At 48.0% G+C, this 26,166-nt stretch overlaps 1 protein-coding gene across 1 annotated transcript in view; it reads right to left on the bottom strand.

The window, feature by feature from the left end:
- The window catches only part of LOC101828730 (agouti related neuropeptide), a 62,708-nt gene that overhangs the window by 9,506 nt on the left and 27,036 nt on the right, over window positions 1-26,166 (bottom strand). Inside the window, exon 2 of the mRNA XM_021230771.2 lies at window positions 7,615-7,712. The gene's annotated coding sequence lies outside the window, so the exon portion shown is untranslated. The remainder of the gene's footprint in view (window positions 1-7,614; window positions 7,713-26,166) is intronic.

Genomic DNA, 26,166 nt, shown 5'->3' with positions numbered 1-26,166 from the left:
TTCCGTCAGAGGACAAATTTCAAGAATCAGTTCTCTCCTTCTGTCGTATAGGTCCAGGAGAACGAACTCAAGTCGTCAGACTTGACAGTAAGTGTCCTTACTGCCTGAGCCATATTGTTGGCCCCCAGAATTTTTGATGAGGTGGTCTTACTGTGTAACCCATACTGACCTGGAACTCATAATCCTCCTGCCTCCAGATCTCTGTGAGTTCCAGGCCAGCTTGGTCTACAGTCTTTTACTGGAATGCTGGTCTCATCAATTAGGCTAGAGTAACTGATCAGTGAGCTCTAGAGATTATAAAAAAGCCACTGTGCCCGGCTGTCTTTGTGGGGCCTGAGGATCAAACTCAGGTCCCCATGGGAGAAGGGTAAACACTACTAACTGAGCTATCTCCCAGTTCCCACCAGCTGCTCCAGTTTTAATAGTCATTCTAGGAGATTTTCATGTGGCTGAACTTTAAGAACCCTTGCTCCATTTTTTAACTGCAAAGCCTGACAACTTAGTCATAGAAGACCTAGGTGTCAATGAACAAGAAGTATCACAGGAGTGTCTGCTGCAGGTATCACAGGCCGAGGAATATCCTCATTCATGAAGTATTCACTGAGTGCCTTCTGTGGACCATGCCTGATAGAGGTGACACAGATCCTTAGGATTTATAAGAGCCTGAGGAAAAGGAAACAAAGTTCATGCAAGAGCTGAGCTGGACTACAAGGACTTGGAGTCTCCTGGGCTCCTTGGTCTACATGAGTCCTTAGAGATGCTCAGTGGGACATAATTCAGCCTTGACAGTTCAGAAAGGGCCCTGCTTCATTCTCTAAGGAAGCTACCCCACTTCAGTATGCATGAGGACCGGTTCTGTGTATTATCAGTGAAACACACAGACCACCTGACCACAGGCCAACCCACATTGAAACTTGAAGAAGGTGAGCCTAAGTCAGAGAGAAGTCCACCGGAGCTAGACCCCACACCTTCTAGGGTCTGAATGTCATCTACCAGATGCCTGTGTAAGGATCCTCCTGCCTCTTTCAACCCATCACCTCTTCTAAAATACCTCCTATAAAAAGTCAGTCACATCCCAGCACTCGGGAGGCAGAGGCAGGCGGATCTCTGTGAGTTCGAGGCCAGCCTGGTCTACAAAGTGAGTTCCAGGACAGCCTCCAAAGCTACAGAGAAACCCTGTCTTGAAAAAAAAAGTCAGTGACAGAAAATGAAGGGATAAAGACTCAGTTCTACCCCAAAATGGCAAGAGCAGATCTCTATTGGTCTGAGAGGTTGTTGTCACTAAACCTTGAGCAGCTCAGATCCCAGGGGTACACAAGATCATCCCATCATTGGAGGTCTGAGAATGAGTTTTTGTAGCTGTTGAGTAGGGAGGTGGAGGGCCTGGTGAATCCAGGCCCATGGGCTGCTTTTTGTGTAAACTGGTTTTTAGGGTTTTTTGTTTTGTTTTGTTTTTTCCAAGACAGGGTTTCTTTGTATTGTTTTGGAAGCTGTCCTGGCACTAGCTCTGTAGACCAGGTTGGCCTCGAACCTACAGAGGTCCACCTGCCTCTGCCTCCCAAGTGCTGGGATTAAAGGCATGCACCACCAATGCCCAGCCTAAAGTAGTTTTTAAAACTTTGAGGTTGGAGGTAATTCAGATGGTCTTTTTCTGCAACCTCTGTGCTCCAGGTTGGGTGGTGGGTTGACTGTTTTCTGGAACTCCATGGGCAGTAGATTTCTTGAAGCCTTGAGCCTATTTTATGGACCTTTTGTGTACGGAGAAAGTCTTCTACATCTTTTTTCTACAACCTTCCCAAATCACTAGCTCCCCTGTCTTCCATGTGTAAGCCTCCATCTACAGCCCGCATCTTAGGACTCAACTCTCTTTTAATGTCACCCAAGGACAACATTTGCCACTCTGGCTAATTATAGCCCTTTAAAAAGTAGAATTCAAGGGCATTTGCTCTGATATCTTTGCCAGACTCTCTAGAACCCAACAGAGCAGACCTGTCCTCAGAGTCAGGTAAGGCTGTAATGTTAGGAATCAGAAAACACCCTTGCAGCCAGAGTGGATGTTAGCATACAAAAATGCCTTCCTCCCTTAGGCCATAGCCTAGCATGTGTCTGGGGCAATCTAGAAAAGGAATAAGCTAGAAAGGGCTATGACCCACCAGGGGGGTCCCAAATATAGTTAAAACTCCATCGTAGCCTTCCCAAACTCATCACTGCTTTGTCTGTAGTCCCATCCCACAAACTTTGCTTTACAGCCTGCACTGCTGCAAAGGCTGAAGATGGCATCTCACGCCCAACTCCATTTTTTTTTTGAGACAGGGTCTCTCTGTGTATCCTGGCTGCCCTAGAACTCACTCTGTAGCCCAGGCTGGCCTCGAAATCACAGAGATCTGCCTGCCTCTGCTTCTCGAGTGCTGGGATTAAAGAATTCCATTCTTTGGGGGATGGTGGATTCAGCCAGCATGTCTCCTCAGTTGATGGCCTAGGACAGGGGAATGACGGTAGACAAGAAGGAAAAAAGCCTTGACAACAATAGTCTCTTAGCCTGGAAGCCTAGCAGATGATAGTCTCCTTTTACAGAAAAGTTTACATGACTCAGCAAGGAAGCAGATGTCAGGGGAACTGAACCAGATTCCTTCCACTGCCTGAGCCTACTCAAATCCCCTCCCTTGCCTGAGGTCCTTGGGTTGGAGTCAGAGTTCTCTAGAGTAACAATTTATGGAATGAATGAATCTCTCTCTCTCTCTCTCTCTCTCCACGTATATATACATATACATTTAATACATATATACATTATATATGTGTGTGTTTATATATATGCATATATATATATATATATATATTCTTGTAATCCAGCTAATCCAACAGTGGTTAACTATGAATGGAAAGTCCAAGAATCTAGTAGTTGCTCAGTCCACGAGGCTGGGTGTCCGGGCTGGTCTTCAGTATTCACTGGAATCCTGAAGCAGTGGCCTCTAATGCCAGTGAAGGAGCGGGCTTGCCAGCAAGGTGAGAGCAAGCAGGCAAAGAGCAGGAGCTTCCTTCTTCCCTGTGCTACAGAGGCTTCCAGCTGACAGCATGGGCCAGATTAGATCTGGATTAAAGGTGTGTCTTCCTACCTACCTCAAACTAAACAGAGATCCCTCACAGGTGTGCCCTCTGTTTGGGGGGTTAGTTAATTCCAGATGTGGTCAAGTTGGCACCCAAGAAGAGCCATCCCAGGCAAGTGTGGGTAAGGAACTCTGACCAAAAGCGGACCCCGCAGACAGCTATGTGGTTGTTATCTCTGCATCCAAGGATAAAGCCCTCAACAGTGTCGCCCTGCTGACTAAAAGGGACGGGCCTTTGTCTCTCAGAAGCAGTATCTGCACTTGGTTAGTTGAATGAATGCAAGGTTTATGACATTTCTGAAAAATAAGTAAACGCTGGTTTTAGAATCTAACCTGTACCTCCCCAAACATGATTTCCTAGGCTTCTGCTTCCGGTTTAACAGTTCATCCCCTTTCTCACAGTAACTCTTATGCTCTGACCTAAAGCCTGAGGCTTCGGGGCCTGAGATCTACTGTAAAAAGGGTTTCTCTTCTTACCATGTCTTCCTCCCAATCACCTGAACATGTCAGAGACTTTGTATACTCTGACCTGTAGGAGACAGGCTGCATAATTAGATGAGGTTCAGAAACTGTCAAGTTCATGCCTACATGGAAGCCAGTTTAAGCCTGAATCAACAAGGTAAGGACCAGGGATCAGGGACACAAGAGTGATCACAGCAAGAAGAGCAGGATTGGCTTTGTCCTCACCAAAACGAAGAATCTGCAATGGTCAGTGTTCTGTTTTGCAGTGTCCCAGAGCTACTGGAGAAAAGGAGGTGAGACTGACCCTGGGCCATGCAAGCCTCGACTCCAGCTCAATCACATCCCAGGCTTGGCAGACTCTTGCCTGTGCTTGGGTCCCATCAAGGTATCAGGTGGCAAATACCAGCTTGCAGGTAGGAACCCTGCCAGCAGCTACTGCTCTGGTGCTAGCCTTAGGCTTCATCTGTCACTAGGGCTCTCTCGGGGCACATCAGGACACTGGGCACAGTGTCTCCCAGTTTCCCACTGACTGTTAAAACTTAAATCCTGGGGATTAGAAAGGAATCGGATCTTTAAAGGTGGGATGCAGGGAGGAGGAAGGTGGGTGGGACAGAGACGAGAGTCCCTCTCCTCAAGGCTTTAGCAAAAGCTGTTGGTATGCGCAGGCGGGATGGACATGATTCCTTTCTCTGGGGCTTTTGGGAGAGAGGCCTAAGGAAAGATGTGGTGTTTTAAAGTATGAAGATTTGGGGTTTCCACCTCATCCGAGTACCTATCTTACTTAGGGTTTCCACTGCTTTGATAAAGACCATGATGAAAAGCAATTTTTGAAGGAAAAGGTTTATTTCATTTTACAGCTTACAGATTATAGCCCATCATCCAGGAAAGTCAAGGCAGGAAATGACTTCTTATGCGTAAGAGAAAAAACAAAAAACAAAAAAAACAAAACCAAAAGCCCACTCCTGTTTATTTTATCTCGCAGGACCCAGACCTTTCACAGGCTGAAAGCTGCTAGTGTCAGAGACAGTAAAGGGTGCGTGCTTGTGTCTGTGCGTGAGTGCATGGGGAAATCTGAGGACTGCCTTTCCATCCACCTCCACACTCAGTGCGGGGTCACAGCACCACTGCACATCACATATCCATTCTTTGTAGAATTTGATTAAGTTTAACAAGCTCCTGCATGCTTGGATATTAGTCCCGCCTTTCCCAGGAGCGGGACACAGTCAATAAAGGCAGCTTTGGTCTTTTGAGACAGGGTTTCTCTGTGTAGCTTTGGAGCCTGTCCTGGAACTAGCTCTTGTATACCAGGCTGGTCTCGAGCTCACAGAGATCCACCTGCCTCTGCCTTCCGAGTGCTGGGATTAAAGGCAAACGCCACCACCGCCTGGCAAAGGCAGCTGTTTTACTTCGTGGTGGAACCAACTATGGGTGTGATTCTAGCCCCGTAAGAAGTCTAGCTGAAATTAGCCTCCAGATGAGACCACGTCTATCCCCACCCCCCCATGTTCTTTTCTGTTTCTTCTCATTTTTATTTACTTGTGTGTGCACGTGTTTGTGTAATTGTATTGTCCTTACGTGTGGGTGTGGGTTACAGTTGTAAGCTGCCCTGTGGGTGCTGGGAATTGAACCCAGGTCCTCCTGAAGAACAGCCAGTGCTCTTAACTGCTGAGCCATCTCTCCAGCCCCCAAATCCTTCCTTTCTTAACATTGCTTCTTATCAGGTATCTGGTCACAGCAATAAGAAAAAAAATTAACTTTTTATTATCAGCTAATGTTCAGCACTATCAACAAGTATTACTTAGCAGTGAAAACCACTGCTGTAAGTGAATGCTCATGTCATGAAACCAAAAGGCAAACAAAGTCACACCAGCACCAGGATTCAGTGTCACATGGCAGTACTTCAGAGAAAGCCAGTTTCATCTTGAAAGCCTCCTGCACATAAATCCACATCTATTAAAATATCTGAGTAAATATATATGGGAATCCTGGACCCAAGGAGTTCTGAACTCAGAGCCACTTGTGGGAATTCTGTCCTCTATGCTAACTTCAACCTGTGGTGGGGCAGAGGCCCTCCTGATTGAAAGCTATACATAGCCTTCCATGTAGGCAAGTTCCTTGGAGGATATGCTTACAATTCTTACTTTTGGCCTTGCCACTAGACCCATCCTAGTATGAAAGCCCTGGTACTGATGAGTTCAGTCCTCAGCATTGCAGAAACATGGCACATCCTGTAATTCCAGTACTCAGCAGCAGGGGGTCTGCAAGTTGAAGGCCAGTCTGATCTACATAGCAAATTCCAGGCCAGTCAAGACTATATAGCAAGATAATCTGTCAAAAACAAACAAACAAACAAACAAAGGGTCTGTGAGGTGGCTTAAAGGGGAAAGGCACCTTCTACCATGCCTGATCTGAGTCAGTCTCATGAGCTCACGTGGTGGGAGGAGAAAACTGGCCCCTAGAAACTGTCCTCTAACTCCAACACATATGCCATGACACATGCACATCTCTCTCTCTCTCTCTCTCTCTCTCTCTCTCTCTCTCTCTCTCTCTCCATAAATAAATAATAAACAAAAATACACAGTCAAAATTTTCATATAAAAAAGTAAACTTTTTTATTCCAAGACAGAGTTTCCCTGTGTAGCTTTGGAGGCTGTCCTGGAACTCACACTGTAGACCAGGCTGGCCTATGACTCACAGAGATCTGCCTGCCTCTGCCTATAGAGTGCTGGGATTAAAGGTGTGCACCACCATTAACTGGCTGAGTAAACTTTTTTACACCTCCTATCAGGGTCCTTTCATAAACTGGATTAGAGCTGGAGACGGCTCAGTGGGTAAGAGCACATACCGCTCCTTCAGAGGACCCAGGGTTACTCTCAGCACCCACACTGCAAGGCTCACATCCGCCGTAACTCTAGCTCCCAGGGGCCCTTTTCTGGGCTCTTCAGGCAACCACACACATCTGTACATTCCCACCTACACACACACACACACACACACACACACACACACACACACACACACACCTAAAAAAATGAAATTAAGGCCTGGAGAGATGGCTCAGAGGTTAAGAGCACTGCCTGCTCTTCCAGAGGTCCCGAGTTCAATTCCCAGCAACCACATGGTGGCTCACAACCATCCATAATGAGATCTGGTGCCCTCTTCTGGCCTGCAGGGATACATGCAGGCAGAACACTGTATACATAATAAATTAATCTTTAAAAAATGAAATTAAGTATTCTACCAATGCATCTCTATCATGCTTGCTTATCATCTATCCATGCCTCTGTAGTTAAGGATTTATCTTCTTTGATTTTCGCAAATGAGTACACATTGCTTTTTTGCTGTTGTTCTTATGAGACATTGTGACCCAAGCTGACACTGACCTTGAACTCCTGATTCTCCTACTTCCACTTCCTAAGTGGTGTGATTACAGCATGTGCCACCACTACTGGCTCTTCTTTCTCCTCCTCCTCCTCCTTTGTAGTGCTGAGGGCCTCAGGCATGCTGGGCAATGACCTGCCATTGTGTTATATCCTCAGCTCTGTAATACTTTTATAAGGAAGTCAGTGATATTTTGTATATGCTAGGTATGTAATAATAGACTTTTTTTCCTGAGTATTTTCTTATTGAAAGTAAATGCACGCCCCCTTGTGGCTACATGTTTGCCTGCACGTCCCTTTTGGCACTTCCTCATAGCCTGTCACATGGTCTCTGTTACACACACACACACACACACACACACACACACACACACACACACACACACACTCCCAAACCTGGGACAACTGGCTGAGGTGCCTATTAACATATCAAAGCAGACATTGTCTGCCAGCCTCTCCGCATTGCCAGTACCTGTCATGGAGACATCCTGGCTAACATACCCTGCCCCCTACCTGCAACCTCCCCAGTCCCTGAGCTTCCCTGGCCTCCCCCTAGGCTCTCTTCCCTATATAACCCAGCCCTTTTGGCTATGCTTCTCTCTTGCCCTCTTGGCCTCCTGGCCTCTTGGCCCCAGGCTCCTGTCTCTTCCTCTCCCCTCTCCCTTTACCTCTCTCCCTTTACGCCTGGTTCAGTCTTCTGAGCATGTTCAGTCTGCACTCTTCCAAGTCCTTTTATTTATGCTTTTCATTCACCTGGTGCCGAGACCTGGAAGGAAGACAGAGAAAGGTCACAAAACAAAATTCCACTGGAGGGAATTCCTATAAGCCTCTTTATTTATTTATTTATTTTATTTTATTTTTTGGTTTTTCGAGACAGGGTTTCTCTGTGGCTTTGGAGGCTGTCCTGGAACTCGCTGTGTAGACCAGGCTGGCCTCGAACTCACAGAGACCTATAAGCCTCTTTAATTCCTTTTGTTTTGTTTTGTTTTTTCTTCATTCATCCCCACCCCCTCTACCCTACCCTCACCCTGCTCTGTCTTCTCTGTGCTCCTCATCAGATTTCAGAAAATGACAACAACAAAAACTAACTCTATGCTAACTGACTTCAGGTTGTGTGTGTAGCTCTGCTTCTCAGAGAACTAAATTGACATATAGAGGTCCCTCTAGAGTTGATGAACATAGGGCTGGAGATCTAATTCAGTGTAGAGCACTAGTATACCCAAAGTCCTTGGTTTGATCCTTAGTACTAGAAGAAACTGATGGTTATTGTTACAGAGTGTTACTGATGATGAAGAAACAAGTAAATTCTAAGCCAGGCTATGGTGGCCCACACCTTTAACCCTAGCACTCAGCAGGCAGAGGCAGGCAGATCTCTGTGAGTTCAAGGCCAGCCTAGTCCTCAGAGTGAGTTCCGGGACAGCCAGGGCTGTTACACCGAGAAACCCTGTCTCAAAAAAACAAAACAAAACAAAAAAAGAGTGAACTCTAAAGGTGATTTTTCAAACTTCATTAATCCTATTAATTCGTTACCCACATTCATCACTTTGCCTTCTTTCACCAATATATTTGTAAAACATATGTTTCTGGGCACGGAGCACACATCTGTAATCCCAGCACTTGGGAGGCTGAGAGAGAAAGATTGCCAAGAATTTGAGACCTTCCTGGGCAATATAGTGAGTTCCAGGCCAGCCTGAGCTGTGTACCTAGTAAGACCCTGTCAACAAAACAACAAAACAGCAACAATAAAGCATTTTTAAAATTCTACTGGGGCCTTTGACAACCCTCAGGAATTCAACACAAACATTCTCCCAGCCTTTCAATGATTTGCTAAGACATTGCACATTCCATCCAGATATGAACCCCATCTGTCAATTCTACCACAATCCCACCCTATCCCTCACCCAGCTGTCATAGATTCTCCAAAGTGTGTGTGTGTGTGTGTGTGTGTACAAATCCTATAGATTTTTAGATTTCTAGGGAGACCCAAAGACTGTCATTATGTAGACACCTCAACAAAGATGATTCCGTGATTTGCAGAATCTGGGAGGGGTTTGGAAGGTCTGCAAAAGCTCCACCCTGGGCTCCTTGGATACAAAGCCCTGTTTTAATGAGAGTGCCCAAATCTAGGGAAAAAACTAACAACGCTACTGCCTCTCGTGATAGAACAAATCAGGGTTTTAGATAAGAAAAGCCAGGGCCAAGTGTGGGTAGCGTGAAAACAGCAGCTCCTGAGCTGCTCTCAGGTTTCCTGTGAGAAATCCCAGTGGAGAAGGCACTCCTGGCTGCCTAAATGAGTCACCGGCTTTATAGGCCAGGGAGATGGAAGCAAGCAGATTCCAGGAAGGAAGCAAGGAGGGATCTCAGGGAAAGTTTTCCACTTTAGTGTGAAACTGTCTAGTCACTGTTCCATGCTGGAAACTCAGAGATAAACAGAAGCAAGAAAGACTAGGGAGAGCAAGTGAGCCCTGGCAGCTCAGATGAGGGACTCTGCACATCTGGGCTGTCTGAAACAAGCACCGTCTAGACAAGGTGAGGTGAGAGTGAAAACATCAGTGCCCCAGGCTGAGAGCCACTCACCACCCAGCAGGCGCTCACTGAGCATGCCATCACTCTTGTAGTAAGTGACAAAGAAGCAGCTTTGGGAGGGGGCAATGACGGAGATTTGGGTGGCTGTTCTAAAGAAGTCAGTTCAAGGAAAGCAGTTCGGTGAACAGAGGCGCAAGAAAAAAACTGGATGAATCCTTTGTATTTTATTTATTTATTTATTTTGGTTTTTCGAGACAGGGTTTCTCTGTATTGTTTTGGAGGCTGTTCTGGAACTCTCTCTGTAGCCCAGGCTGGCCTCCAACTCACAGAGATCCACCTGCCTCTGTCTCCCAAGTGCTGGGATTAAAGGCGTGCGCCACCAACTCCCGGCGAATCCTTTGTATTTTATTTTGGTTGTTTGCTTAGTAATTTTGTTAGGGTAGAATGGGGGCACCTCCTAAGTGCCAGGTGGCATTCTCTTCGACACTTTTGGTTCACTTAACAGAGAAATTTGACTCTGTTTACGGAGCACTCTGAGCAAGGGAGCTGGGTCCACCCGTGGGGCAGGCAGAGGACACAGCATTATCGAAGTCCCAAGGTGGGGACCCTGAATTCTTAGAGGAGAGCACCCATGATACTGGAGCACAATGATGGTCAGAGGCCTGAGGGATATTGAAATGACCTTAAACTTCAGTCTGGTAATAGAATAGGTCTGGGGAGGCCAAGGTTAAGTGGGGGAGGTCCCACTCAGCACATTCTCTTCTGTATGACATTAGAAATAATTAACCTGGGAACCATAACTGCTGCCACCAGCACCCTTTTGGAATTCAGGCCCTCCCTGAAGGACATGTTGCCAGCATTCCTACTGCATAGCCCTGAAGGAAAAGGGAGTCTCACTAAGACGTCATCAGATCTGTTGACCTGTGGTCACTGAATACCAGCTCCCTTGGCATTGTGAGACAGCCCCCTGGGTTCTAATGAACCTGAGCTAATGGCTGCTGTCCCCCAAGGACAAGAGCACCTAGAACAATTCTCTTCTTGTCAAGTCTTTTCTGGCCTTCAAGGATCCTAACTCAGTTCACAATGGTATCTTGGGGAGCAAAGAAGCCCAGGAAGGAAAGGTAAGTCTTGGATCGCAGATTAACTTGGCCACTGGTTTACTGTGAAGACCAGAAATCATGGCCTTCCTCAATTTTTTTTTGTTATTGTTGCTGTTTGTTTGGTTTTTCAAGACAGAGTTTTTCTGTGTATCTTTGGCAGCCCTGGAACTCACAGAGATCCGCCTGCCTCTGCCTTCGGAGTGCTGGGATTAGAGGCGTGCGCCCCACTGCCCCAGGAAACTCCATGTTTTTTTATATCTTGGTCTTCTGGGTATAGACAGTTGGGCAGTCAGGTGATTCAGCCTAAATGTGGCCCTGGAGTAGGGTAAGAACAGGCAGTTCATGGTAGCGATAGAGGAAACAAATATAGGATGTCTTGGGGGCAAAGAAAAGAACCTGGCAAAGCCTGGAGTCCATAGGAACTATCCAAAGGCACTGACACTGCAGCTGGGACCTACCAGGTAGACAGGTGAGAGTCAGGAAGAGGAACCAGAAAGGGCATTCAGGTGCACAAGAAGAGAGAGGGCAGAAAGGGTGCACTTAGAGAACGGGAAGTCCAGTCTGGCAGAACTTAGGCCCTCTTAGGGACGAACTGGTCAGAGATGAGGGGCCAGTGAGAAAGTGAGGACGGGCAGGGTCCAGGCTACAGAGGCAATCCACCCCTGAAGACTAGGGAAGTCAAGTCTCAGATACAGAGCTAAGGGCAGGGAAGTACAGGTAGAGGCTCTCTTGGAGCATAATGACTTGAGTGCCAGAGGAATGATCACAGGGCACAGTTGTGAAGAGATGAGATCAATTCTGCATTGTAGAAGTGAATCAATTCTGTTTGGAGTGAAAGCACTGAGAGAGAGAAGACTATGTGCTATGTGGATTCAGAAGTAAGGTCTTGGAAGTTGCTGGGATACCAAGAAAGAGGGAAGGGGACCCAGCCTCCAAGCACCAGAAAAAGGGCTAGTCGGAGAGAAGTAATTAGAAATCCTAGAGTAGCAGTTACAGAAACCAAAAGGATCTTCTAAAAAGGGAACGATGGGGATGGGAAGGAGTGAGGTCTAGGAAGTGAAGGGGCAGGGAGTATGCCCCTCCTGAAGATGCTTTGGGCTGTGGAGGAGATCTTAACGGTGGTGGTGTCCCAGGGTGCCTGAGCTGAGACCCAGTTTGAGTGTAAGAAGGACTGCCACCAACTGAGCCGGTACACTGTACACCCCAGTCAGGGACAGAGGACTCAGGTGATGGGGCACTCCTGGCATGGGTAAGTTTGTGACTGCACTGTGGATACTTCCCACACGGGGGCACCAAAGGCCCACTCTGTGTTTGGGCTTGGACCTGACAGGGCAGGGGTCACTTTGGGGACCCTCACTGGCCAGTCACAGTTCAGGGTAGGAAGGGATTGCCAGATGCCTGGTGTCCGGGGCACTTCCCATCTCCACCAAGCCCTCCCTGCTATGTCAGTGTCAGATTTCTAACAGTAGGATACACACAGAAACAACTGCCAGCCATACTCCTTAGCCTTTACTGAGAGGCCTGGCCTAAAAGGAGCCTAGGGGAACAGCTCATCCCATGACCTGGGAGAGGCAAGGACATTCCTCCCACTTGTCCCTTAGGAGAAAGGAGTCAGGAAGGAAGGAAGGACGCCCAGCCCAGTTCCAGAGAGACACAGTCACCCCACCCCTTACCCATACTAAACTAGCACCCCCTCCACCCCCCATCACTCACTGCTCCCCCTGGAGGCCTGAAACTGGACCAACAAGGACCACAACAGACACAGCTGGGTGTGTTGGGCGAGTCCCCTACTTGCCTAGAGACTTACACCTTCTAGTGCAGAAGCCAGTCTGGATAAGTAATGACCATGTTTGCTTTTCAAACCAGTGCCAAGGTCACTGAAATCTGTCAAAGTATAAGTAAACACAAAGAGGAAAATTCAGTCAAGAGAAATTACAACTCTGGGACAAGATGGTCTACTGACACAGGAAGGTGCTGTCAGCTCTCATGGGCAATGGATGCGGATGCGGTTGTTCTGGAACTTTCCTCCACCCACTGTGCTTGTTGTGTTGAGGGACCTCAAACTCTCAACACATTAAAAAATATAACATTCTCACTTGCCACCCAGCCCTGATGTTACTCAGGCCTGCCCTTCCTGCCACCACGGAGTGTTTACAGGCAGTCACGACCTCCTCAAGAATCCCCTCAGTAATCGACATTTTCAGACACAGATCTTGTCTTTTGTTTTTGTTTTGGTTTGGTTTTGGGTTTTTTCGAGACAGGGTTTCTCTGTGGCTTTGGAGGCTGTCCTGGAACTCGCTTGGTAGTCTAGGCTGGTCTCGAACTTACAGAGATCCACCTGCCTCTGCCTCCCGAGTGCTGGGATTAAAGGCGTGTGCCACCAACGCCCGGTTTGTTTTTGTTTTTCAGTATAGGGTTTCTCTGTAGTTTTTGGAGGCTGTCTTGGAATTTTCTCTGGAGACCAGGTTGGTCTCAAACTCACAGAGATTCACCTGCATCTGCCTTCCAAGTGCTGGGATTAAAGGCGTGCGCCACCACTCAGCTGATCTTTTCCTTCTTGAACAACTGTTTCCTTGGAGGAAATTTTTCAAAGAGGGCTAACAGGCAGAGGGAAACAAGCTTGTATTTGCTATTCTATAATACTGACAACATTACTCTGAAACCCTCAAGTCAATTCCCCTTCTCTTCAGAGTATCCACTCATGCATCAGGTCCATCGTGGCAAAATTTGAAGGGAAAAAAATGTGTATCTCATTTTTTTAATGATGTGCCTCCTAAAATTATATTCTTTTTTTGTGGGGGTGGTTAAGACAGGATACCTCTTTGTAGCTCTGGCTGTCCTGAAACTCATTAAAGACCAGGCTGGCCTTGAACTCATAGAAATTTGACTGCCTCTGCCTCCTGAGTGTGGGATTAAAGGCATGCACAACCATTGCCCAACTAATTTTTTTTTTTTTTGGTCTTTCGAGACAGGGTTTCTCTGTGGCTTTGGAGGCTGTCCTGGAACTCGCTCTGTAGACCAGGCTGGCCTCGAACTCACAGAGATCCGCCTTCCTCTGCCTCCCAAGTGCTGGGATTAAAGGCATGCGCCACCAACGCCCGGCTGCCCAACTAATTTTTAAATATTTATTTACTTAAGTGTTTTATGTATATGAGTGCTCTATTTGCATGTATTCTTACACCACAGAAAATAGCATCAGACAGAAGAGGCCATTAGATCCCATTATAGATGGCTGTGAGCCACCATGTGGTTGCTGGGAATTGAACTCAGTCCTCTGGAAAAGTAGTCAGTACTCCTAACCACTGAGCTATTTCTCCAGTCTGAAAATTACATTCTTTTAATGATTCAGGGACAGTGCACAGGACTTTTTACATGCTAGACAAGTATTCTACCAATGAGCTACATGCCCAGCTATCAAATTTCAATTTTAATAAGTGAATGAATAGGTATAGTTAAAGCACCAGAAAGAAATTGCTCCAAGAACCACAAGGGAGGAATGAATGCTAAAGCTGGAACTTGAACATAGGAACATGCTTGACCCATCATCTCTGACATACATGATAAAAAGTAAGACTTAATGCTGGGCAGTAGTGTTCCATGCCTTTAAACCCAACACTCAGGAAGCAGAGGAAGGTGGATCTCTGTGAGTCTGAGGCCAGCCTGTATACAGAGTGAATTCCAGGATAGTCAAGGCTGTAAGTGAAATCCTGTCTTGAAACACCCCCTGCATACACACACACACAAAGTAAGATCTAGGTTGGGGCTGGAAGGGACCAGAGAATAAATGGATGTGGGTAAGGGCAATGGCCCCCTACTTAGTCCTTTTGAGCTTGCTTCTATCGCCACCATACATTGAAGAGCTCTAGTAGGCCACCTTACTGGCATATGTTAACCTTCACTAGACATCTTACTGACATGATTGACCTTCGTCTCTTCCAAAAGCTGTCTCTAGCCTAGATTCCTCTTTCCTCTACCCATGTGTCCAGCTGCCTTGTGGGAACTTTTCTTCAGATGCTTCCTGCCTAAACTAACCATGTCATTGTCCTCGTAACTCAATTCTCTAGGCTTCCCCTCGCTAATGAAACACAAAGGCCCAAAGCCTTTGCCTCCTTCTCTCCAGAGCTCTTGAAGCACCAACTTCTGCATTCTGCCTTCCAAATTTTCCTTTAGTTTTTCCTGTTCTTCTCCTTCCCCATTACCCTCAGCTAGGCTCACTCTACTATCAACTCACCTAGAAATTGTACCAAGGTCTTTGTGATCCACATCCTACTGCCTGGGTGACCTTTGCTGAGCACAGATATGATATGACCCTAAAATACCCTAGCTTAAACCAAGGTTGTCATTATTCTAAGGATAAAGTCTTGCCCTTCCCTCAGCGCCTAAGGCTCCTCAAGATTGGGCTTTTGTTCTCTAGCAAAAAAGATCACACCTCGTTTCTTTCCTTGAGCCCTGCTGCCATCCTATCTCACATGAACCTCAAAGACCTGCTCCCCACCTGACAAGAACCTCCAACATGTCACACTAAGGACCCTTTCCTAATTATATTCACTTACCAGCACACACACACACACACACACACACACACACACACACACACACACACGCACAATTCTCTCTCTCTCTCTCTCACACACACACACACACACGCACAATTCTCTCTCTCTCTCACACACACACTCGCACACGAACGCACGCGTGCACACACACTCAGTTTTGATGACACAGAAGATGCAAAAACTCAAGAGATCAGAACAAAATCTCTTCTGATCCTGAGCCCCCAGGGACAAGAATGATAGTGACCTTAACTTTGGTCCCTGCAAGCTGGGTGGGTGGTTATGTTCTTGAACATTTTCCTGAAAGCTTGGTAAATATCTGGCCAATGAATAAATGACATCATCAAAACACGGTAGGGGGAGGTTTCTGTTTTATCTCTTCCACGGAAGCAGGAGAAGTTGTGTCTCAAAGAGTTGTAACTGGGGCTGGAGAGATGGCTCACAAGTTAGGAGCACTGACTGCTCTTCTAGAGGTCCTGAGTTCAATTCCCAGCAACCACATGGTGCCTCCTTCTGGCGTGCATTCATCCCTGCAGGCAGAACACTTTATATATAGTAAATATACAAATCTTGAAAGAAATTGTAACCTGTGGGGCAAAAGGAGGGAAGCCTCTGATTTTTTTTTAACTTGAATGCATAATTTCCCACATGGAGCAGTCAGTACCATGCATTAGGGCCCTTACCACCCTCTGATTCTGCTAAAGTCTACCCCTCCATGAATGTGAGCTCTTCCAGCCATGTTTCCTTCAGTTTGAAAGCCAGTGCTCTGGGTGCCTGAATCAGGCAGAGCAAAACTGACCATGACTCAGGGAACTCAGACCTAGCCCTTCCTAACCACATGACCTGGAAAGTGGTTGCCTTCTCTTAGCCTCATGTGTCCCCTCTGTGAAGTGAGTTTCTGCTCTATCTGTCCAAGGCCTGCTTGCTAGTAGTTGGGGAGAGGCCTGGAAGTTCTCTAGCGTTCCATGGCCCTCCGATGCCCCCTTCCTTCAATGCCTCTTGGGAAGGGAGAAGGGCCCAGTAAACTCAGAGGGTACCATCTCATCACTGCGGTCCAATCCCCTCCTGGTCACAGGTCCGGCTATAGATAAGAACAGTACACAGCGATGGATGCCCAGACAGAATAACTGGGAAACCAGAGGACACAGTGAGGGGTGGCATTGGATTTGTTTTCCAAGGGGATGTGGTGGGAGATAAAGCATACCAAACAGAAGATAGGTTAGGAAAAAGGTCACAGTCAGAGGCTGGGAACTCCAGGAAAAGCTGGTCAAGCACAGATGTAGACGGGAGATAAGGAACAGGGGCTGTCTTGGGTCAGATCTCTCTAAGGCCCTATCACAGTCTAGATGGCAATGAGGATCCTCTGAAACCTCAAGTAGGAGAACCTATAACTGAATTAATGGTTTTTTTTCTTTGTTTCTCTGTATTGTTTTGGAGGCTGTCATGGAACTCACTCTGTAGACCAGGCTGGCCTTGAACTCACAGGCTGGCCTCTGCCTCCCGAGTGCTGGGATTAAAGGTGTGCACCACCAATGCCTGGCCTGAATTTATGGTTTAAAAGATTGCTTGGATTGAAGAGTGGAAACTAACTTTTGGTGACAAAAGTAGACTGAGGATAGCAGAAAAACATAGTAACCTAGGTCACCATAGGAGCAAGTGACAATGGACAGAGACAGGACAGAGAGGCTGAAAGTGAGAATAGTGATTGAATCATCCACTAAAAATGGGGACTTGGGGAACTGCAGAGATGGCTCAGAAGTTAAGAACATTCGGTGCTGTTGCAGAGAACCCAGCACACACACAGTAGCTCACAATCACTTGTAACTCCAATTCCAGGGGATCTGACCCATTCTTCTGATTTCCTAGGTCGTCGGGCACGAAAAACACTATTTATATACAAAAATAATTAAAAATTGTTTTGTTTAATTTTATTTATTTTTTTATTTTGGTTCAAGTTCTCATTATGTAGCCTTGACTGGCCTGGACAGAAATCATGTAATTCCACTTTGAATAATCCTCCCCCCTACAGTATTTTGGATAGACCCCATGGCCAGGTGCATTCTAGGCGATGAATCACTCTACCACTGTGCTTTATTCTCAGCCTTAAAATCTCCACTTAAGGCCGGGCGTTGGTGGCGCACGCCTTTAATCCCAGCACTCGGGAGGCAGAGGCAGGCGGATCACTGTGAGTTCGAGACCAGCCTGGTCTACCGAGCGAGTTCCAGGACAGCCTCCAAAGCCACAGAGAAACCCTGTCTTGAAAAACCAAAAAAAAAAAAAAAATCTCCACTTAAAAAAACTGCAAGGAGAAGAGAAAGAATTTAAAAAGTGTTAAGTGGGGGGCTGGAGAGATGGCTCAGAGGTTAAGAGCACTAGCTGCTCTTCCAGAGGACCTGAGTTCAGTTCCCAGCAACCACATAGTGGTTCACAACCATCTACAGTGGGATCTGATACCTTCTGGTATGAAGGCATACATGCAGACAGAACACATTAAATAAATAAATAAATATTTTTAAAAAGTGTTAAGTGGGTACAAACTGGAGGACTAGAAACCAGGTATAGTGGCACATACCCTCAGTCCTAGACTTCGGAGGCAGACGTAGGAATAGTGTGAGTTTGAGACTACCCTAGGCTATGTAGCAAGACCTTGTCTCAGTGGGCCAAAGGCAAAGTAGCTCAATAGGAGAGTACTTGCCTAGTGTATAGAAAAAATGAAGAAGACAAGAAGGGAGGAAGGGAAGGATAGTAGAACCGATACTGACACTTGCTCATTCACTTACTCATTCAATAAATAGTTCTTCAACTCCCCTACAAGCCAGGACAATGGTGACAAGCTCTTCTCAGATCTCTGGCCCCACAATGCTTAGAGACCACAGTCAGGTCCCTTAATCTCATACACAGGGCCCCTAAGTGCACATGGCTTGCTTGCTACCTGGTGCTAATACAAGGTATGAAAGGAGTTGGTCAGAAGCTTGACAGAGTGGAAAGAGGGGAGGCTATCTGTGGAGAAGGTACTTGAAGAATGTCTTGCCGAAGGGGTGACTTCAGAGATAGTCAGAGGCCTAGGGTTACCAGTTTTGAGAGTTCCAGAGAGGCTCAACCTCCGACCAAAACGGGTGCCTGGGTAGAGGCAATACTTTACAAGATTAAGGACAAACTACCCAGTTATAAGAACTGGGGAGGGAAGCTAGAGAGATGGCTCAGTGGTTAGGATCACTAGCTGCTCTTCCAGGGTACCAGGGTTCAGTTCCCACAGGGCAGCTCACAGCTATGTGGAACTCCAGTTCCAGGGGATCTGAAACCCTTACACAGACATCCATGCAAACACAATACCAATGCACATAAAACAACAAAAAAGAACTAGGCATGGGGTGGGGACATTCACAAGGGCATCCAGGGTTCTGAAACAAGCAAGTGTTCTGGGGGGAAAGACTGGAGTGTTGGGGAGAGGCTCAGAGTGTCTCTGGTAAGAGGCTGGGAGGATGAAGATGTTGACATCCCTAGAGTTCCGTGTCTGCCGTACTGAGTTGGTGAGACTAACCCTCAGAACCAGGTTCAGGGTGAGAAATCCAGGGATCTTTTAGAATTCATCAAACCATCCCTGAGTATGCCTGACATACTTCAAAAGATGAGGTGCTACAGGAGTCAGGAAACAGGAGGCTGAGGACAAAGGGTTGGAGAGCGCTAGTAGCATCTGATTAACTGGAGGGGTAGAGGGCTGGAGTCAGCCTGTTTACCCTATGGGAGGTCAGTCAGGGCAGCTCTCTATTCAACCGTAACCCATTCCTTGGAAGGGCCAGCATTCCAGCCCCAGCTTTGGAGACCATGAGGCTTTGGCCGGCATGGCCAATGTGTGCTCCCATCTTACCATGTTAGCCACTTATATCCGAGCAGCGGAATCTGTAACTCCCCGGAAAGCAGTACCCAACGAGAGGTGAACGCACGCATGGCCTGGCTATGAGCCCTGATTTATTAGCCAAACGATAGCCCACTCACCCTTACAGTGGGAAACTGAAGGTGGCTGAAAAGGCGGGCAGGGATGAAGGGCAGAGCTTCTACCCAGAAGCTGTGGAATGCTTAGGCTTCCGGCCTGCCTTGTGTCCTTTCCAGACTCTAACCATTTTCTCCAACCACCCCAACTTTCAGTGTCAGCTCCAAGAACCTGCTTTTGGTGACAGGAAGGGGGCCTGAGGTCCTTAGAACATCAGAGATCTGGGTAAGAGGCAAGTAGGAACGTTTCCCTAGCGCCCCCTAACCCAGTTTTAAGACCTTCAAGCGATTCCCAGGAAGCTGCCCGGTTCCCGCAGACGCCTTCGGGTGCCCCAAGGTCTCCCCTCCCACGAGCTGGTTGACACGGTAGGCAGACCACTCTGCCCGGCTACCCGCGAAGGTGGAGCGAGCTGTGGGCGCCCCTTAGGGGTGCGGGAGCCGGTGGGAACGCAGGAGGTGGGGCCGGCGGGGCGGGGCGGCGGAGCGGAGGGAGGGGCAGGCGCCGGCGGCGGCGACAGCGGCAGCTGCGGCGCGAGCAGGCCAGGCAACGCCGAGAGCACCGACAGCGCGAGGTCCTTGAAGCCCAGCGCAGCCATGTGAGTGTCCGCGCCGTGTCCGAAGGCCGTGGCCGGGAGAGGGGGCGGGCGGTGGATCCCGTGCCTCCCGCACCCGCGCCGCCCTGCGGCTCCCGGATCTGCGACCGGGTCCCGCCTCACCCCATTCTCGCGACCCGGATCGCGCGGTGTCTGTCCTCCCCACCCCCAACCCCCACCCCGGGCGCGGAGGACGCAGCTTCGCCCCACAAAAGCCGCCGCCTCCGGGTCTGCCGCACCCGCCGCCGCCGCCTTCTTCCCTTCCGCGGCCAGGCCGCGGCGGCCGTGCCCCGGGGCTCCGCGGTGGGCAGGCCCGAGGGCGAGCCTAAGGCGCCTATCTGGGCCTGGGATTGGCGTTTCCCCCGAGCCTGCGCTGCCCACCGCGCGACGGGAAGCTGGTTTGGGACTGGGAAGGGGGCGACAGGGTGCAGTAGTCCTCCCAGATGACCTAGTCTCCTCGGCCCTTCCGACCTAAGCTGCTTTGGGGCCAGGCCCGAGGTGACTGAGCCCGCCCGAGGCCACACTCTCCACCCAAACCAAAGCTGAAGCCGGAGGAGGTCGGTGACCAGACCCTGTCCCTGGAAATGGAAGCTGCTATGGGAACTCGGCAAACAGTCAGAACTGAGCATCCTGTAGAACTGGTTTGGGGAAGGGGTTGTTCACCTGGACTAGAGCCCCAGTAAGTCCGCTTCAACACCCTCTGTCCTCCTATCCCGAGTTAAGCCTGAAACTGACCTCTCTCAACGGCTCTTCCAAATCACTTCTGATATATATATATATATATGTGCAGGCTGGACTCGTGTGTGCACAGTCTAATATAATAATAACGGTGCTGTGGCTGCGTACGTCTTGGGTCTGCAGCATTCAGCTGACGTGCAGCCTTTTGGGGAGGTCTGTGACCATCTGGCAGATGTACATAAGGGGTCAGAGAGGTTAACCTGGTCCTCAAGGTCACACAGCTGTGTTGGGAAGAAGCAAGAATTGGATCTGCATCTTTGCCCCTGCACTATCCACCATCCCAGTACTGATACTGGGGATGGGTAGGGGGAAAACCAGGCAAGGTCTGTCAGGGCTCCCTCGTCTACCTTCTACCCGGTCTTGGGTCCTGTGGGCAGCAGAGCGGGATGAGCAGTACCGGGGCCTGGGTTTGGGTGGGAGGGAGGGACCGAGCATTGGACTAGGCTAAGCCTAGGTGGAAAAGCAGGCGAGGAAAGCGAGGGTGAGTCAGAGCGTTCCCAATCCGCCACCGCTGGGACTCGAGTCCTAGCCAGACCCCGCTGGGGGAGGCTGTCCAGCTCCCTGAACGCGAGGCGGGACAGGGAATGTGACCAGCTGACCAGGGAGGAGGCTGGCAGGAAGTGAGGCCAACAAGCAGTCTCCACCCGGTTCCGGGGTGGGGTGGGGGTCCTAGGCCACAGCAGGTCCCCCTCCCCTCTTCATTGCCAGTTCTGGTTGGCGGCTGCCTGATGACGTCAGCAGCTAGGTTTGGGGCAGTTGCCATGGAGACAGGGACAGGCTTCTGCTCGCGACCCCCTTCTCCCTCGCAGCCACCCTTTTGCCTGGGTTATTTATAGCTTCTGTTTACCTCAGTCTAATGTGTAGCCCTACAGCTGAGCCGGGCTGGACCCAGAGACTCGGAGAGGCTGTGGCTAACGTGACCGACCACTGCACTAGATGGACAGACAGCACCGTCAGTCGTACTTTCCGTGTCACACAGGTGTATTAGTCTCGGCACACATGAGCTATTGGGGGTCTATGAAAACTGGGTTAGTGCTGGCAGTTAAGATTCCATTCACAGACGGGCGTTGGAGGCGCATGCCTTCAATCTTAGCACTCGGGAGGCAGAGACAGGTGGTGAGTTCGAGGCCAGCCTGGTCTACAGAGCGAGTTCCAGGACAGGCTCCAAAGCTATACCGAGAAACCCTGTCTCGAAAAACAAAAACAAAAACAAAACAAAACAAAAAGCCGGGCGTTGGTGGTGCACGCCTTTAATCCCAGCACTCGGGAGGCAGAGGCAGGCGGATCTCTGTGAGTTCGAGGCCAGCCTGGTCTACAGAGTGAGTTCCAGGACAGCCTCTAAAACAATACAGAGAAACCCTGTCTCGAAAAACCAAAAAAAAAAAAAAAAAAAACCAAAAAAAAAAAAACAAAAAACAAACAAAAAAAAACAAAACAAAAATAAAAAGATTCTTCACTGTTGAGCTACACACCTCATAACCTTTAGAACCTGGATTCTTGTCCATGCCCAGAACACTGCAGAGTTGACAGGAGCAAAGGCTCCTGTCTCTTAGCAGCCAGCACCCACAGTTGAGACAGTTCCTCACTATTAGCTGGGAGTGGGAGTGGGGTATCAGCCCTTTCCATCTACCCCCAACAGGAGAGAGACTGCCTCCCCCAGAAATGGTCCTTTATACATTCTCCATGGCATTTAACATCAAGGAGAGGTATGGGTTAGTGTTACAAACAGTTCCTGAGTATAGGGTTATAGTGGCAGCAGAGCTGCTGCCAGGGAAGACAATGGATGGAACAGCCACTATACTCTGAATCGGAAATGCTAGGACCCCTCCACCCTGTCCCAGTCCCAGGAAGCAGCTCCTGCTCCATGCATATGGTGTGAGAAGTGAAGAGTCTTGGGTTGGGCAGGGGAGTCAGGGTAGACCCAGACTTGTGTCCTATGATCTACCCCTTCTACCAGGTCAAGATCCTGTTCCAAAGACTGGGCAACCCTGCTTTCACACTCGGCCCGTTCTTCCTTCATCTCCCAGATGCTCAGGTGCTGGTGGAGGGCCCAGGAAATTACGTAGTGGGCAGGCAAGTAGGCCCCAGGACCCAGAGGGTGTAGACTGGTGGGAAGATAGACCCTGGAGAACTACAACTTAGCTATGTGGCCTTGAGAATCAGAGAGAGGAAGCTATAGAGGCGCCACAAAGGGGGAACCAACCCAGAGCAGGCTTCCTGGAAGAAGTTAGGGAGGCAGAAGAAAAAGGAGAGGGGGTTAGTTAGGCTAAGAGTAGTGAAAAGAGGGGGCTGGCAGTGTACCTCAACAGAAGAGTGCTTGCCTAATATACTAAGCTTGAACCTAGCAACACACACACACACACACACACACACAGAGAGAGAGATAGAGAGAAAGGAGTATGGGAGGGATGGAGTTTGCTGTCCAGATGCTAAGAACCTTGAGTGTGGCAGGAGGGGTCACAGTTGCTAGAGAGGACAGGGGCCTGGGAAAGAAGCACAGGCTTTATTTTTAGGGGCAGGAGGTAGCTGTGAATTTTTCCTAAGAATCTGAATAGAGAGACTTTAGAGATTTAGTCTCAGATCAGAAAACCTAGGCTTGAATCTGGGCCTGGCACTTACTCGCTGTGTAATCTTGGGTAAATTAATAATAGCAGCTAATATTTGTGTACTACATGTATTTCTCCCTCCCCTAAACACTCCCTGTAAATGGAGATATCTCACTTCATGCTTCCAGCAGTGGTTGTGATTTTTATTCTCATGAGTATCTGAAATCCAAAAGCTTAAGAAGTGAGTTTGAGGCCAGCCTGGTCTACAGAGCACATTCCAGGATAGCCAGAGCTATACAGAGAAAATCTGTGTCATGAAACAAAAAGTATGTCACCCAAGGTCACATACAGCCAATTGACCTCAGCTGTGAAGCAGGACTAATAATAGCTACATAGGTAAACACTCAAAAAGGAACAGGGTTCTTTGTTGTTGTTTTGGGCATTGGTGACTGGAATTTTCAAAAGACTTGTTAGTCAATAAAGAATGGTTGACTGCAGGATAAAGGGAGACAGGGAGCCTACTAGGATCCTAAGATAGAGTTGGTAATAGCTTGGACCTGATTTGAGGGTGCAGATTCTAGAGACACACTCTATACGTGTGAATGTATTGTATGTATGTATACTGGGCATTGAACTAGGATTTTGTTGTTGTTGTTGTTGTTTGTTTTTCGAGACAGTGTTTCTCTGTGTAGCTTTGGAGGCTGTCCTGGAATTCTCTCTGTAGACCAGGCTGGACTCGAACTCACAGAAATCCGCCTGCCTCTGCCTCCTGAGTGCTGGGATTAAAGGCGTGCGCCACCATTGCCTGGTTTAAACTAGGATTTTAAGCAAGCTGATGAAGCACTTTGCCTCTGAGCTGTACCCCCAGACTTTAAATATATTTTGTGATCTGATCTTAGTAAGTTAGCTAGGCTGGCCTTGAGCTCACTTTGTAGTTCAGGTGGGCTTGAATTTTTGATCCTTCTGCCTCAGCCTCCCAGGTTGATGGGATTATAAACTTGTACCACCCGGACTGGATCCAGAGATGTCTAAAAGCTTGATCAGCCAAGAGTGGGTGACTGAGTGGAGGTGGGGTATAACTCACAGCAGGACTAAGGATGACTCCCAGTTTCTGTTTTGAACAACTGGGCAAATAGATAATAGGACTGTTATGGGATGGTTAAAACTTGGAGAAGTGGTCTGTCTAGTCCAATGACCTCAAGCCCAGTTCATCTCCCTTTGCAGCCCACTACACATTGTCAGTTAGCTTGTGTGGAGCCATCTGGGAGGCAGTTGGATAAGCAGGTCTGATGCTTACAAAAGTGGTTTGGTTGTAGACAGATAAGGATGCAGAGAAGTACATAGTCCAAGAGCTGAGACAACATTGTCCATTTGGGGATAAAGAGAGAAACAAGTCCTCTGTGGGTGTGATAAGAAGTAGGTAGAAAAACAGAAGTATGTTGCTTCTGTTTTTTTAAATTTATTTTTATTTTGTGCACATTGGTGTTTTGCCTACATAGGTCTGTTTGAGGGTGTTGGATCCTGGAGTAACAGACAGTTGTGAGTCATGTGGGTGCTGGGAATTGAACTCAGGACCTCTGGAGGAACAGTCAGTGCTCTTAACCACTGAGCCATCTCTCCAGCCCCATTGCTTCTTGATTTTGTTGTTTTGTTTTAGTTTTTTTTCTTGGTTTTTGGAAACAGGGTTTCTCTATATTGTTTTGGAGGCTGTCCTGGAACTCGCTCTGTAGACCAGGCTGGCCTGGAACTCACAGAGATCCACCTGCCTCTGCCTCCCGAGTGCTGGGATTAAAGGCATGCGCCACCACCGCCTGGCTTAGTTTGGTTTTTTGTTTGTTTTTGGTTTTTTTGAGACAGGGTTCCTCTGTGGCTTTGGATGCTGTCCTGGAACTCGCTCTTGTAACCAAACTGGTCTCGAACTCACAGAGATCTGCCTGTTTCTGTAGGGATTAAAGGTGTGTGCCACCACAGTCTGGTTCCCTTTGCTTCTTGAAATTCATGGGAAGGTAGGGCTTAATGAAGAGGAAGGGAACCACGAAATCTAATACTGAAAGATCAAGCAGGAGAAGGACTAGACATTAGATCCTGGGTTGATTCAGCAACAGAGAGGTCATTGTTGACCTTGTCAAGAATGGGTGGGTGCAAAAAGCCAGCCAACATGGGAAGAGAGAGGAGTAGGTGGGTGTGGCAAGGATGTGGAAGTAGACCATTCTTCCAGAAACCTGACTCAGAAAGGAGAAGAGCAATGGGGTAACTAAAGCAAGGCACAAGACACATCGGGATGTAAATCTATCAATCAATCTATCCATCTATCTATCTATCTATCTATCTATCTATCTATCTATCTATCTATCTTATCTATCTAGTGTGTGTGTTTTTTTTCTGAGATAGGGCTTCTCTGTGTAATGATCCTGGCTGTCTTGGCATCTTCTTTGTAGACTAGGCTGGCCTTGAACTCACAGAGATCTGTCTGCCTCTGCCTCCTGAGTACTGGGATTAAAGGCTTGCGCCACCACTGCCCTTCAAGCCTAAGAGTTTTGAAGCTAACTTGGGGAATATAGCTAAGATCCCACCACTCCTACACACACACACACACACACAGATATCTGTCCTAAATGTACATCGTGATACTTTTTAGAGCACACCTATATATGATCAGGAAATAGAACCCACAGCAGGAAATAGAACATTGCTAATACTTCAGAAGACTCCTTTTGCCTACTTCCAGTTACAGCCTAAGGATAACTACTGTCTGAATTAGAGTTTCATTATTGTAGTAAAATACCATGACCAAAAGCAACTTGGGGAGGAAATGGTTTATTTCATTTTATACTTCCAGGTAACAGTTCATCACTGAGGGAAGTCAGGACAGGAACTCAAGCAGGGCAACAACCTGGAGGCAGGAACTGAAACCTAAGCCATAGAAGAATGCTGCTTACTGGCTTGCTGCCATGGCTCACTCAAGGTTGCTTCTTTTTTCTTTTCTTTTCTTTTTTTTTTTTTTTTTTTTTTGAGACAGGGTTTCTCTGTGGCTTTGGAGGCTATCCTGGAACTCGCTCTTATAGACCAGGCTGGTCTCAAACTCACAAGGATCCGCCTGCCTCTGCCTCCGGAGTGCTGGGGATTAAAGGCGTGCGCCACCACCACCCAGCGTCAAAGAAAGAAAAGAAAAAG

This window comes from Mesocricetus auratus, unplaced genomic scaffold (genome assembly GCF_017639785.1).
Source record: "Mesocricetus auratus isolate SY011 unplaced genomic scaffold, BCM_Maur_2.0 Super-Scaffold_100062, whole genome shotgun sequence".
NCBI lineage: Eukaryota > Metazoa > Chordata > Mammalia > Rodentia > Cricetidae > Mesocricetus > Mesocricetus auratus.
This window is presented reverse-complemented; position numbering and strand designations above follow the sequence as displayed.